This window comes from Fukomys damarensis, unplaced genomic scaffold (assembly GCF_012274545.1).
Source record: "Fukomys damarensis isolate Sample0158 unplaced genomic scaffold, DMR_v1.0_HiC HiC_scaffold_6, whole genome shotgun sequence".
NCBI classification, from domain to species: Eukaryota; Metazoa; Chordata; class Mammalia; order Rodentia; family Bathyergidae; genus Fukomys; species Fukomys damarensis.
This window is the reverse complement of record NW_022900918.1, coordinates 20,695,428-20,707,903: the sequence shown is the minus strand read 5'-3', so window position 1 is coordinate 20,707,903 and position 12,476 is coordinate 20,695,428. Positions and strand designations below refer to the sequence as shown.

General features: G+C 31.7%; 1 pseudogene; it reads left to right on the top strand.

Annotated features, from left to right (window-relative positions):
* The first annotated feature begins 3,474 nt into the window (after positions 1-3,474).
* LOC104870007 overlaps positions 3,475-12,476 on the top strand; it is a 17,076-nt pseudogene continuing 8,074 nt past the window's right edge.

Below are 12,476 nucleotides of genomic sequence, written 5' to 3'. Positions count from 1 at the left end.
TTTCTGGTTTCACTACGAACAACCTTTGAGAAAGAAAGAAAAATAATTAACAACTCTGGACCTAACAACTTCAGCTACTTTATAAACCTGCTTGGCTAGTGGTTTTTATTTTTGTTTGAACTCAGAAATGTTGTAGTGTAGGTATGGATGAATATTTCTGTTGTTGCTGTCCCCCTCCTTTTTTTTGTATGCTTATTTTACTTTCTAAGGTTTATTTACATATTTTTAGCCATATAAATGTGTTTAACATAACACGTGCTTTTTTTCACATGAGAAAATAGTTGAGATTTTTATTGCTGTCAGCAGGAGTAGTGGGCAAGCATGGATGAAATAAACTCTACATCAATTAATTCTAGGATCTTTTAAACTTTGCTCTTAAATTTAGGAGACATTAATTGAAAATGTTTACTTAATGGATTTATTTACTTACTAATTTGATATATAAATAATGGAAATGTCTGCATTAATGTCAGGGATACAAAAATGAATAAAATATAGATCCCAAATATGAAAGTTTCTAGAACCAGGTTGAGTCGAACTGCATTAGTCCACAGGAAAATAAAATGCTTTTGATCATCTTCTCTGGAGATAAGCATTACAATGTATTGTACAATATGTTTTAAACATCTCTAATCCTCTAAAGGAACAATTATAGCAATTTCACACATAAGAATTGTTTTCTAAATTCTAGTTTGTAACATCAAAGTTGCTGTTTTTTTGTTTTCATTGAAATCAGTATCAAACTTTCTAGTAAAGTGTTTATGTTTTGTGAACAATAGAATTGGTGTTTTTAAATCTTAATTCATAGGATTCTATCAAGTCACTCAAAATTTTATTATTTTAAATATATTATTATGCATTGTATTATAAATAACTATCATAGTAGTACTGTTTCATATTTAGCTTTGGTTTAAAAATATTAAAAGTGAATTCTTTTATTTCAAAAGTCTGTAACTATGCAGAGTGCACTTTTAGTTCTAATTACCCACCTTAAATCCCCAAATCCCCAGGGACACATATGCATGTAACATTTATATTTTGAATGAGTTCTTAGTAGCTGATTAGGGAAGAAACCACTATATGATTGCTTTCTTTCCTTTGAAGCACATGTCAGATCTCCTTTAGTTCAGTCATTATACTAAATGTAAATTTACTAAACAACGTGGCTTAAACGTACCTTTCAGCAGGAAAAGAATATCTCTAGGGCTTCCCATAAAATAAAAACAAAGTACTTCACAGTCCTCTTCACAGCTAGTTAATATAACACAGATGCACTACACCCTTCTGTGTATTTAGCTTCATAAAAAGCACCAATATTTTCAAATGTAAACTTTAGGTATTGCTCATGCAGTTTGTTTAGGCGGTCAGGGCGCTACAACTCCTTTCCAGCCTACAGGTTGCTTCTGCAATGGCGAAGGGTGAGAATAAAGCCAGATTTCCTAGTGGTTTATTGATTTGAACTTAGTAAATGTTGAGAAGTGTATTTGTTGCTTCATTGACTCTTTCACATATTGTAAATTCTCTCAAAGTTATTGGCTTTTCAAATGGGGTGGGATTTTTGAGAATTATAGTTCTTTGATGCTTTTGTTTTTTAAAAAGACTTTATGTGTTTTTACTTTTGAACTGTCTGCATTTGTACAGATTTTAGATCCAATTTGAAATTAAATATCTATTTATCTAAACATTAAACTTTAGTGACAATATCAATGCTACTAAATTTCAAAATTATATTGAGATAGTTTTATGGGAATAAAATATTATAATTGATTTTTCATATATATTAATTTAAAATGTCAAATTTCTATGACATTTGAAGTTGCATTTTATATTGCTTTATAAATACAGCATAGTTTAGTATTCCTTGTATGTGATACATAATTATATGACAAAAATATAATTAATTTTCCGTAGAATTTTTGTATTCTGTAAAATCCATTCATTAAGTATAATTTAATAAATACATATTTAGCAAAAAATTTAATAAATTTAACATTAAACGTAATTGAATATTTTAACAAAAGCACTCATTGAATATAATTTAATTCTCTGACTATATTACTCAGTTTTTGAACTCACATCCACAATCTCAAAAATAATTGATCACCCAAACAGAAATTAAATTTAATTATTTCCAACAAACAATGTGAAATATAAGAAATGCAAGATGACCTTACACAATTTATTTTCCCATCAAATTAGATATTACGTGTATGTGTGGATTAGTTGCAGGCATCATTGGTATAATAGAGATATTCTTTCAGAAAAAGTTAAAAAATTGGTTATTTTACCTCCATTGAGCATACATGCACACATACAATAACATACAGTACTGAATTTATGCTTTTTACAATACATAATTCTTCACTAACTAACTACTCTTGGTGTATTTTTATTTCACACATGACCAATCCTTATTTCAGATCTCTCTAGGTCAACCATTCTCTTTTCTTTGGGAGATTTGATATACTATATTGTGAAGTCTTACAATGTTCAATTTTCCCTAGGAGGAAAATCTAATTTTTAAGTTCTGTAGCAATACATGAAGTACTATTAGACAGAAAAAAAGTCTGTTTTTCTATGATGTCTTAGCAAAAAAAAAGATGTTGTGATTTGTTTAGGTCATACTTTCAACTCATTTGTAATGTCTGAACATTTTGAAAGTACATTAAATGCACTCTAGATGTTTGTCTCTTATATTTTGAGTCTACATAGTAAAGTGAGTTCACCTGTTTCCCTCCATTTATGGAAAATTAGAGACATTTTAGATAAATTAAAAATCTTCAGAAGAAGGGGCCGGGGATTTAGCTCAGTGGTTCCTCTGCCTGCTTGCAAGTGCAAGGACCCAAGTTCAATCCCCAGTACCAAAAAAAAAAAAAAAAAATTTTTCAGAAGGAAAGATTATCCTGGCTTGTCCAAATGATCTCAGTGTAAGCCCAAGTGTACAAAATGAAAGAAGACAATAAAAACAGATTTTCTATCTATGTGACTTCTAGTTTGGAAAAAAAAAAACAAGAGGCCAAGAGCCAAGAAAAACACAAAGCCTCTAGAAGTCAAAAAACATGAGGAAACAGATTTCTTTACAACCTCTCTGAAGAACACTTCTCCAGAATTTATACCAGTGAAAACCATTGTTCTCCAAAACTATAAGGTAAATTTGAAGGAAAATCCGTGTAAATTTATACTACATTAAACCACAGTAAGCACCTAAGTTTATTTTTCACAGTCAAAATAGGTAACTGTAGCAGTCTTTACTGTTGACATGATTGTCTTGAGTGACATCTAGAACTGAAAGCACACTGCCTCGTGTGTCTGAGTGAATTATGGTGAAATAACCTTGGGGACTATTTGGGCTTCTATCTAGTGTCTTCCAAATCTTTATCCCCTCATCAGTGAGGCTTTGTGAGGGTTATGGATGTGATGCTCACCTCTTGATTAGTCCACTGATGCCTTTATATCTAGGAGTGATGTTGGGAGATGACGCCTGATGAGAAGCGGTCACTGTGGGTGTGGCCTGAAAGTATGTGTATATCCTTTGTCCTCCCTTGTCTCCTCTCTCTGCTTCTCACTGCCATATCATCTGCCATTGTCCTCTGCCATGACACACTGCCTTGGCGCCAGCCAACTGTGAACTGAAATCTCTACAAACTGTGAGCAAGATTAAACCTCTCTTCTTTGAAATTGTGGACTTTGGTAACTGTGTCAGAAAGATGAGAAAGTAACTATAATAGGGACTATATCTGGCCCCCGGCTTTTTTCCTCCAAGAGCCTTTTCCTTTTTCTCTTTGCTCCCTGGCTTTCTGAATTGCACAGATTTCCTTCATAGTAGCCAAGAAATGTGAAAAGCCTAAGTGCTGATCAAATTATGGGTGAATAAATAATATATAATACCTAAGCAAAGCACTAAAAAGTTAAATGCTGACATTAACAATGGTATGAATGGAAACAAGTTCTTCATGAACCCCACTCATGAAGACCCTAAAAATGTTTATGTGACAGATGTTGAGAGTAGAGTAGCGGTTACTAGAAGAATGGAGAGTGTTTTATCAATGGGAACTCATTTATAGTTAGATGAAGTAAAAAGGCATGCTACGCCGTTGAAGAATAGGGTGCTTACAGATAATGTTAATGCACCATATATCTCAAAGAACTAAGATAATTTTGAGTGTTTTCACAGTAAAGTAACAATAAATATTTGTGGTGGTAGATACATTTAATATAAACATTACACAATGAATGTGCACATGTATTAAAATACATTTTATTTCATAAAATGGACAATTTTCATGCATTTGTGTCAGTAAATTTTTAATTTAAATTTTTAAAAATCAAAAACTGTTTAAAATAATAAATTAAAAATCTTAATTCTGTCTAGAATATAAATATAAATTTAAAATATCTTTAGCAAAAATGACTACATTTTTTTAGAACTATTCCTTTATATTTTGAGTGATGCTTAATCGCAATGACACATTGTCATCCTAGATAAGATATAGGCTAGATCTGCACTAGATCTAGTTATGCTACCTTAGATAACTTTTTTACTTTCTGTGTGGCTGAGAATTCTTGTGTACGCAATGGGCAAAATACTACTGAAAGGGGTAAAAATAATGACTGTACATTATTTGTACACACTATTTGTTTCTCAGGTTATTTTGGTTTCCTGCTTCATTTTATTACATGCCTTACAAATGAAAGTTACATTCATAAAATATAACTCACATAAAGTGTGAAGAATCTCTGTATCACTATTCAACCTTCTAAACAGAAATTTTGGATCCATATAAATAAAAAGATATACTGATAGAGAACACTTTTATAAATAACTAAAACCTATGAAGTGTCATAACATAGAATAGCTTCTGCTGTCCCTAACTAGTCTGTTTAGCTCAGAACTAACAAGACACCGGAGGCGCTAATTACTGGATGAGGCATTTGGTGTTACCCTATGATAATAGGGCACATCAAGGTCTTGAGCTCCAGAGAGACTAAAGCCACCTGATCGTAAACGTGTCAAGATAAAAAGGACCATTGCTAACATTCACTACCCCGACCCTGAACACCCCCATTTCCTATGGACTACAATAGATAACTAGGCTAATCTTAAAGGTAAACTTCCCAACTGCAAAGAACTGTTGAGTCTGGGTTGAAAGTTAACTATCCTGTGACCGTAATTTGAACTATGAGAATGAAATGTCACCACCCACATGAAGTCAAGGCTGTGAAATGAAGTCAAGGCTATAAAAGGAGGAGTTATAACCCAGTTCATCATCGATCCAGGCACGGCTTATGTGCGATCGACCTTTGTCAATGAGTAAATTTGTTATTTTACTTCCATTCTGCTGCCTTTCTGTGTGTCACTTACTGATTCCTTCCATAACATTTCAACCTAGTTATATTATTGCATTATCATAAGAATTTTATTAACGTAAGAACTTCATACTTTCAACACATAATAAAACATGATTTTCCTAAACTAAAAACAAGAAACAGAAAAGTACAATAAGCATCCTAAATAAACTGCTTTTCATAGTACACATATGGCAATACATCAAGTATGAATTTGCAGCAAAATCTGAACTCCTTTTTCATGGTGTGTGAATAAACATAAGCGCCTTCATATCTGAGCTTAATAGAAATCAGATATTGACACAAGATGAAAATTCAGAAACTTAAAACAGACTAATAAATTTCTCTTTAACACATGCCACCACTGGAGTAGTCAATAACAATTATTTGCAGAAAATTGCTTAGCCTTTTCTTGACTATGGGCTAAAACGTAATTTCATCTGAAAATATTGTATTTCAGTTGGCACTAAGCACTTCCGAAATCCTATTGAATTCTTGTGTACTGTGGAATTGTACTTCAGGGTAACTTACAAATTCTATGTGTGATTGGTGCTTCAAATTACCTTCAAAGACTGAGTTCTATATTAGTAACAATTTTCAGCAATTTAAAGAGAAGATGAACAGTCAGGAAGACAATGAGCAGTTTTCGTAGGTTCCTGCACAGACATTCAATAGATTTCTTCTCAAGACATTCTTAATTATCTGGGATAACCAAATTCAATTAACACATCCACAGATAAATTGTTTCAATAAATTTTATTATAATCATTATCACTATTTTTTTCTCAAGAATAAACAGTAGTCCTGTTCTTTTCTGTCCTTCGTTTACCAGGCAAATAAAAAAGACAAGTACATTTTGGATACTTAGTTCATTTTACATGAAAATTTAAAGCAATCCTAAGAGTTAATGTAAGACAATAGGGCAAATTAATGACTAAATATTATAGAATGAGAAAAGTATCTCTCTCTCACTCTCTCTCTCTCTCACACATATATCTTAGCGCATTTCTAGCAAGTAGATGTTCTGTATGTCCCTTATCACGTATCTCTTTCTCTATTTGTGCAAATATATATACATGTTACATATGGATACATAAAATATGTGTTATGCATATACAAATGTAATATATATAATGTTAATATATTAATGTATAACATATTTATATTTGATTTTGATATAATATATAATGTAATATACATACGATAGCTGATAAATAAAAAGCACATCCTCACTCACTAATTTTCCACATTCTTTGTAATCCCTATTTCCTTAGCAATTTTTCTTTTATTCTATGAAACCAAGATTCATACAATAGTGATGAAGAAAATGTGAATAATATTAATACAAACATTATATTAAATGAAATAAGTCAAGCCCAGAAAGACAAACACCACGTGTTCTCTTATATGAAAACTAAAAATGTTGATTAATACAAGCAGAGAGTAGATGACAGTGGTAAGCTGAGGCTGGGAAGTAGGAATGTTCTATAGCATAGTAGGATGACTGTAATTAACCATAATATATTGTACATTCCAGAATAGCTAGATAATTTTTAAAATTTTTATTAATACATGTTTGTACAACATGAAGTTTACATTCATTTTAGGGAGGAGGCACATGTACAAAACACAGCTTGGTTCTTTGTTAATTCCTTTCTCCTTTACAGTCACCTCCCTCTCTTCTGTTCTAAGTCTCTTTTCCCATTTTCATTCTTATCGTTATTACAGTTGTACCTCGGTTGTCAAACTCAATTTGCTCCAAATTCGTGTTAGAACACAAAATCTTTCTAGAAGTGAACCTATTTTCCCACAAGAAATAGTGTAAAATCAAATAATCGGTTTTGAGGCCAAGATAATGCACTTATAAATTCATTTTTCCAGAATGTTAACTAATTTCACAGTGATTTTTTTAACTCTTAGTTCTCACTGTTTCCTCTAAGTTAATGATACTGTTGGTATCATTAACTTTCTTTGCAGCCATGGTTATGATACTTTCTGCAAAGTGCAGAAAAAAAAGAGAGAGAGAGAAAGAGAGAGAGAGAGAAAAGAAAGGAAGGAAGGAAGGAAGGAAGGAAGGAAGGAAGGAAGGAGGGAAGGAGGGAAGGAAGGAAAAGAGAAAACAAGGCACCATGAGGAATGTTTCATGCACTTACATGGAAGTTGTGCCCCTCTGTCTCCGCGATGTGACGTGACACCTCTCCTTCTCACCCGTACAGGTTTCTTCAAGTCAGATTTTCATTTCAACCATCGAGCAAAATTGCTAACATCCAACAAAATTTTTTCAAACTTTGCTGTTGTGAAATGGAAAGTTTAAGCTTGGAGCCATCCAACCACCAAGATACATCATGACAGATAATGTCTACATCCATTTTGGATATTTGGCACATCTCTTCCCCTTGACCTCATTCTTCTGGGCCATGTCCAATTTGCCAAAAAATCTATCTTGTTTTCTTCTATTATACTTTGTTTGTTTGTTTGCTATTTATTTGGCTTACACAAAAGCGATACCTTGTAGTGTTTAAGCTGTGGGTTTGTTTTATTTCATTGAACATTAGCTTTGTTTTTCCAGCTCTACCTGTTTTTCTATAGATGTCTTAGATTTTTCCTTCTTTATAGCAGAATGGTATTCTATTATATATAGATTTCCTATTTTCTTTGTTCATTCATCTATCGATGTTTAAGTAGACTGCTTCTAGCATTTAGATGTCATGAGCTGTTCTGCTCTAAACACTGATAAATGTGTATCACATTAATATGTTTTTACCTTTTCTTAAAGGATATTTAGAAGGTGAATAACAGGGTCAAATGGAATTTCTAATTTTAGTACTTTTAGAAGTCTCCTGTTGATTTTCATAATGGTTGTAATTGCTTAATTCTCACAAATAATGTAAGAAGATTCCTTCCCCAGAGCCACATCGATTTGTTGTTAAGTTCCTATCAGAAACAATTTAACATCCATCATCCAGATCTATTGGATCTTCGAAATAGAACATTACATATTATATGTGTATATCAAAGTATTACACTGTACCCATAAATATGTCCAATCATTATAGGTCAATAAAATTAAACTCAAAACAAGAAAAAGTGATATTGAAATTAATAGGATTTAAAAACCACAATGTGAAGCAAAAATGATTTCAGCACATTTCCTTTCATGAGTTTTTAGAGGTAGGTTTCTGATTAAGAGCCAGATGCATTGACTTAGCAATGTTTACAAAGGCAATGTTTCAAGTGAATGGCCGCCTTGACCGACAGATCTGAGTGAAGAAAACTTCTGGCAAACATGTTAGACAGAGAAATATCGAAAAAAAATTTTTAAATTGAAAAAAACTAGATATTAAAGAGATTTAGAGAAAGATGAACTTTATGGTTTGAGGATAAAATAAGAGTTACCAATGAAATCCTAGAATTTTCTAAACATTGTTAAATATAAAAATATGTATAAGGGTTCATATGTGAATCTCTCTCTCTCTCTCTCTCTCTCTGTCTGCTTTTCTGTTTGTGCTTGTTTCTCTTTCTAACTCTCTCTCACATATGATTTAAAAGGAAAATATGATATTTCAACAATGATAAATGATGATAATGTATTGACTAAAGTTATTATTTATAACAGGGCACATTAATAGGGAGGAATGAGAAAAATACATGTTATCTCGTACATTCCTCTGGAAGAGCTAAACAAAATATGTCCATGATGAAATATCTGACAAATCCAAGTCTTACAAAATAACTTTCTGTAATTCTACCTTCCCAAAAACATTATGGTCAGGAAAATAATGAAAACACAAAAAATTATCACAGACCTAATAGTATTAAAGATCTGATAAGTAAAATTAGCGTGCAATGTTAAACAGGTGTATCTCCCTTTATGAACTTAATTTATTTAACAATTTTGGGGGAAGATGGCTGCATCTTTGTTTGTGTGGGCAAGATGACCATGATCATGTTTGTCATCCAATGTGGAATTTGCAAAAGGAAGCAAAATTGTCCTGAGTGATTTTGTTTGTGAACTGAATTGTCTATAAACAGAAGCATTTGTCAACTGATGAATTACTGTATTGTATCCTTTCTCCGTAAAGGAAGTGATGAAAATGGCAAGCGAAATTTAGATGGCATCTGTGTATATTTTCACAAGTACTATATTAATGTTAATTATTAATTGTAGTGTTTGTACATTTGTTATAGGAAGATGTCCAGTCTGAAGGATTATCAATGCCAAAAAAATGTATAAAAATACATCTGTTCCTAGGTATAGGCACAGATACAGACTGATACAGGTAAAGCAACAAATGATCATTTTAACCTTATTTTCCTATGCTAAATAATATCTTATTCAAATGACAAAATCCATTTGCTTGGGAGGCCAATTAAGGCAATAAGCTGTGCATATTATCTCTGTATGAACTTCTTGAAAGAAATTTTCTGTATCACAAATTTGACTTCCAAAGTTGAAAGCATACCTATTAATTGAGTTGTTTTTTTTAATCCAAATAAGATTAAGTTCATTTTTCTTCATTAACCTTGCACTGTAACTTTTTGTTCAAAACTCAAGATTTTCTAATCACATACCAAAAGTTGCAAGTTTTTTCTATATGAATTCCCTAAAAATATTTCTGATCACGGACATGTTCTATATTTACAGCAGATCACATTTATTTACATATTCACTGCAATGAAATGGGACTATCGCATATTTTACCAACATGATTAGAAAAAAAAATCCAATGCTTAGTGTTATTTCACCAAGTAAATCAATCATTGGAATGAGGTAAATCAAATATAAATTGGAATTAATGCATATAACAATGGTTACTATCTTGACTCCATCACTCTGGAACAATATGGCTGCTCATCTTAACAATCTGAAGATAATTTATCACATATAAAATGCATAGAAAATAATAACACCTAAATGAAAACGTCAATTGAAAGGAGTGTTGTCTAACTACAAGTTACTCATGAAGAGGAAAATATTTTATATTATAGAAATACCTTCCTGTCAATGATCAAAATTTAAGGAAAGGAACAAAAAGTAAAAGAATGTCAAAAAGTAAACAGCTTATGACTGATACAGAGAAAACATGTGGGACATACTGTTCTTATTGATACTTTAGCACATATCAACAAGTCCTACAGCTTCGGGAATTTTAGCAAAAGTATTAAATGCTTACAATGTTTCGGAAAAAAATGAACAATATAACTCATTTTATTTCTTCCAATTTGCAAAACCTGCAATTCTGGAGCTTACTGGCTGAGCCGTATGCCAAAATTGCCCTTCTAGAAACGCAATGACAGAATCCCATTCGGAAAGACAACCAATTCAGCCTTATAAAGAATTATTTACTTTTGGAATGTCATCTTTTATATTTTAAATTGAAACATCAGATTACTTCAGACTGTTTTTCTTTTGGACATAAGCAATAAATGTGTATATTTCCCTTGAACCACTGCTCTTATTTATCTAACAAAATTTGATATGCTATTTATTGTTATTGTTTTAACTGTTTTATAATTTTTTCTCACAACTTCTATGTTATTTCATTGGGTCAATTTAAAATGTTTGCATAATTTCTAGATAACTTCTCATATATTTTAAGCTGAATTTCATTTTTGCCCTAAAACGTATTAACCCTTCTAAGAGCATTAAGAATGGTTTTATGGTAGATGTGGAAAGAACTCAGGGAATGCACAATGGAAACTTGAAGACATGCATTTCTTGTTGTTTGTGTCAACTAAATAAATTTTGTTGAGAACATTGATTATGACTACCGTGTCTTAATTGATTCTTGGCCTATATATTCTATTGATAACTGAAGGAAAACTGGTAAAAATGCCAAGCGTATAGTAATTCTTCTCTCAAGCACTACAAAGATTAACTAAAATTATGAAGTCTGGTGTTTAAATTTTATTTATTTATTTATTTATTTAATTAATTTATTTTTTTGGTACCGGGGATCGAACTCGGGTCCTTGCGCTTCTGAGGCAGGCCACCGAACAGCTGAGCTAAATCCTCAGCCCTTGGTGTTTGAATTTTATACAAGATTGTTAATTTGGTTTTGATTCATTGCACTATTCTAATAAAGTGTCTGGCTTCACTTCTTAAAATGGAAGTCAACATATTGTAATATGAATACAACCAACATAGTGTTTATAAACTTACCATTTGGATAGCATGAAAATTTCCACCATTATACTTGCAACTTATTTCTATGTTTGTTTTGAATTTTATAAGTTATACAAAAATAAAATTTCTTTTCTATTTTGCATTTACCAAAGCTCTATTTCTTATATTTAGTCCACTATATTTTAGCATAACTATTTATATGTTGGTATATATGCCTACCATTTTATTTTAAGTTACTTCATTCTAATAAGTAATTTTACCCTACTCCAAATTTCTCCCTTATTTAATCATTAGATGCTTTTTTTTTTGTACTAGGAATTGAACTCAGGTCCTTTCGATTTCAAGGCAGACCACCAAACCGCTGAGATAAATCCCGGCCCCACTATGCTTTTTAAATGTTATTGGAATTTATTCATTTTTTATCTACACTTTTTGCATTATTTGCATCTAAATATTATACTATATAATCTCAATTTGTAAAATCTATTTAGAAATAATATTGATCCACAACATAAAGTGAATTCTTAAATTATATGACAAAATAGATAGATAGATAGGCAGGGTGCCAAAAATGTAGCCACACTTAAAGAAAAAGAGTATGATATATTTTCAATAAATGCTGTTGCAACTGCTACCCTACAGGCTGTTGTATATCACGGAAAATCCATTGCAGTGCCACCCATTAGAGAAGAAAATGAAAATTCAGGTGCAGCAATCTCAATGACCAAGGTTAACCAATCACCAGTTTGCCATACTAATATATGTCTGTAAGCTCATGGTCACCACTTTGAGCATTTCATGTAACTGTAGAGGCCAAAGATAAATTTTATTAATCTCATGATGCCTCAATACATTTAATATGTCTCAATAAATTTAGCATTAAAATATTTATACATTTTCCGGCTCTCTGCTGTCTCCCTCTTTCTCTCTCCATATATATTCCATATTCTCTCTGTATATTCAATATTCAGTTCTTATAATAGTATATAATGGGCCTGCCTGC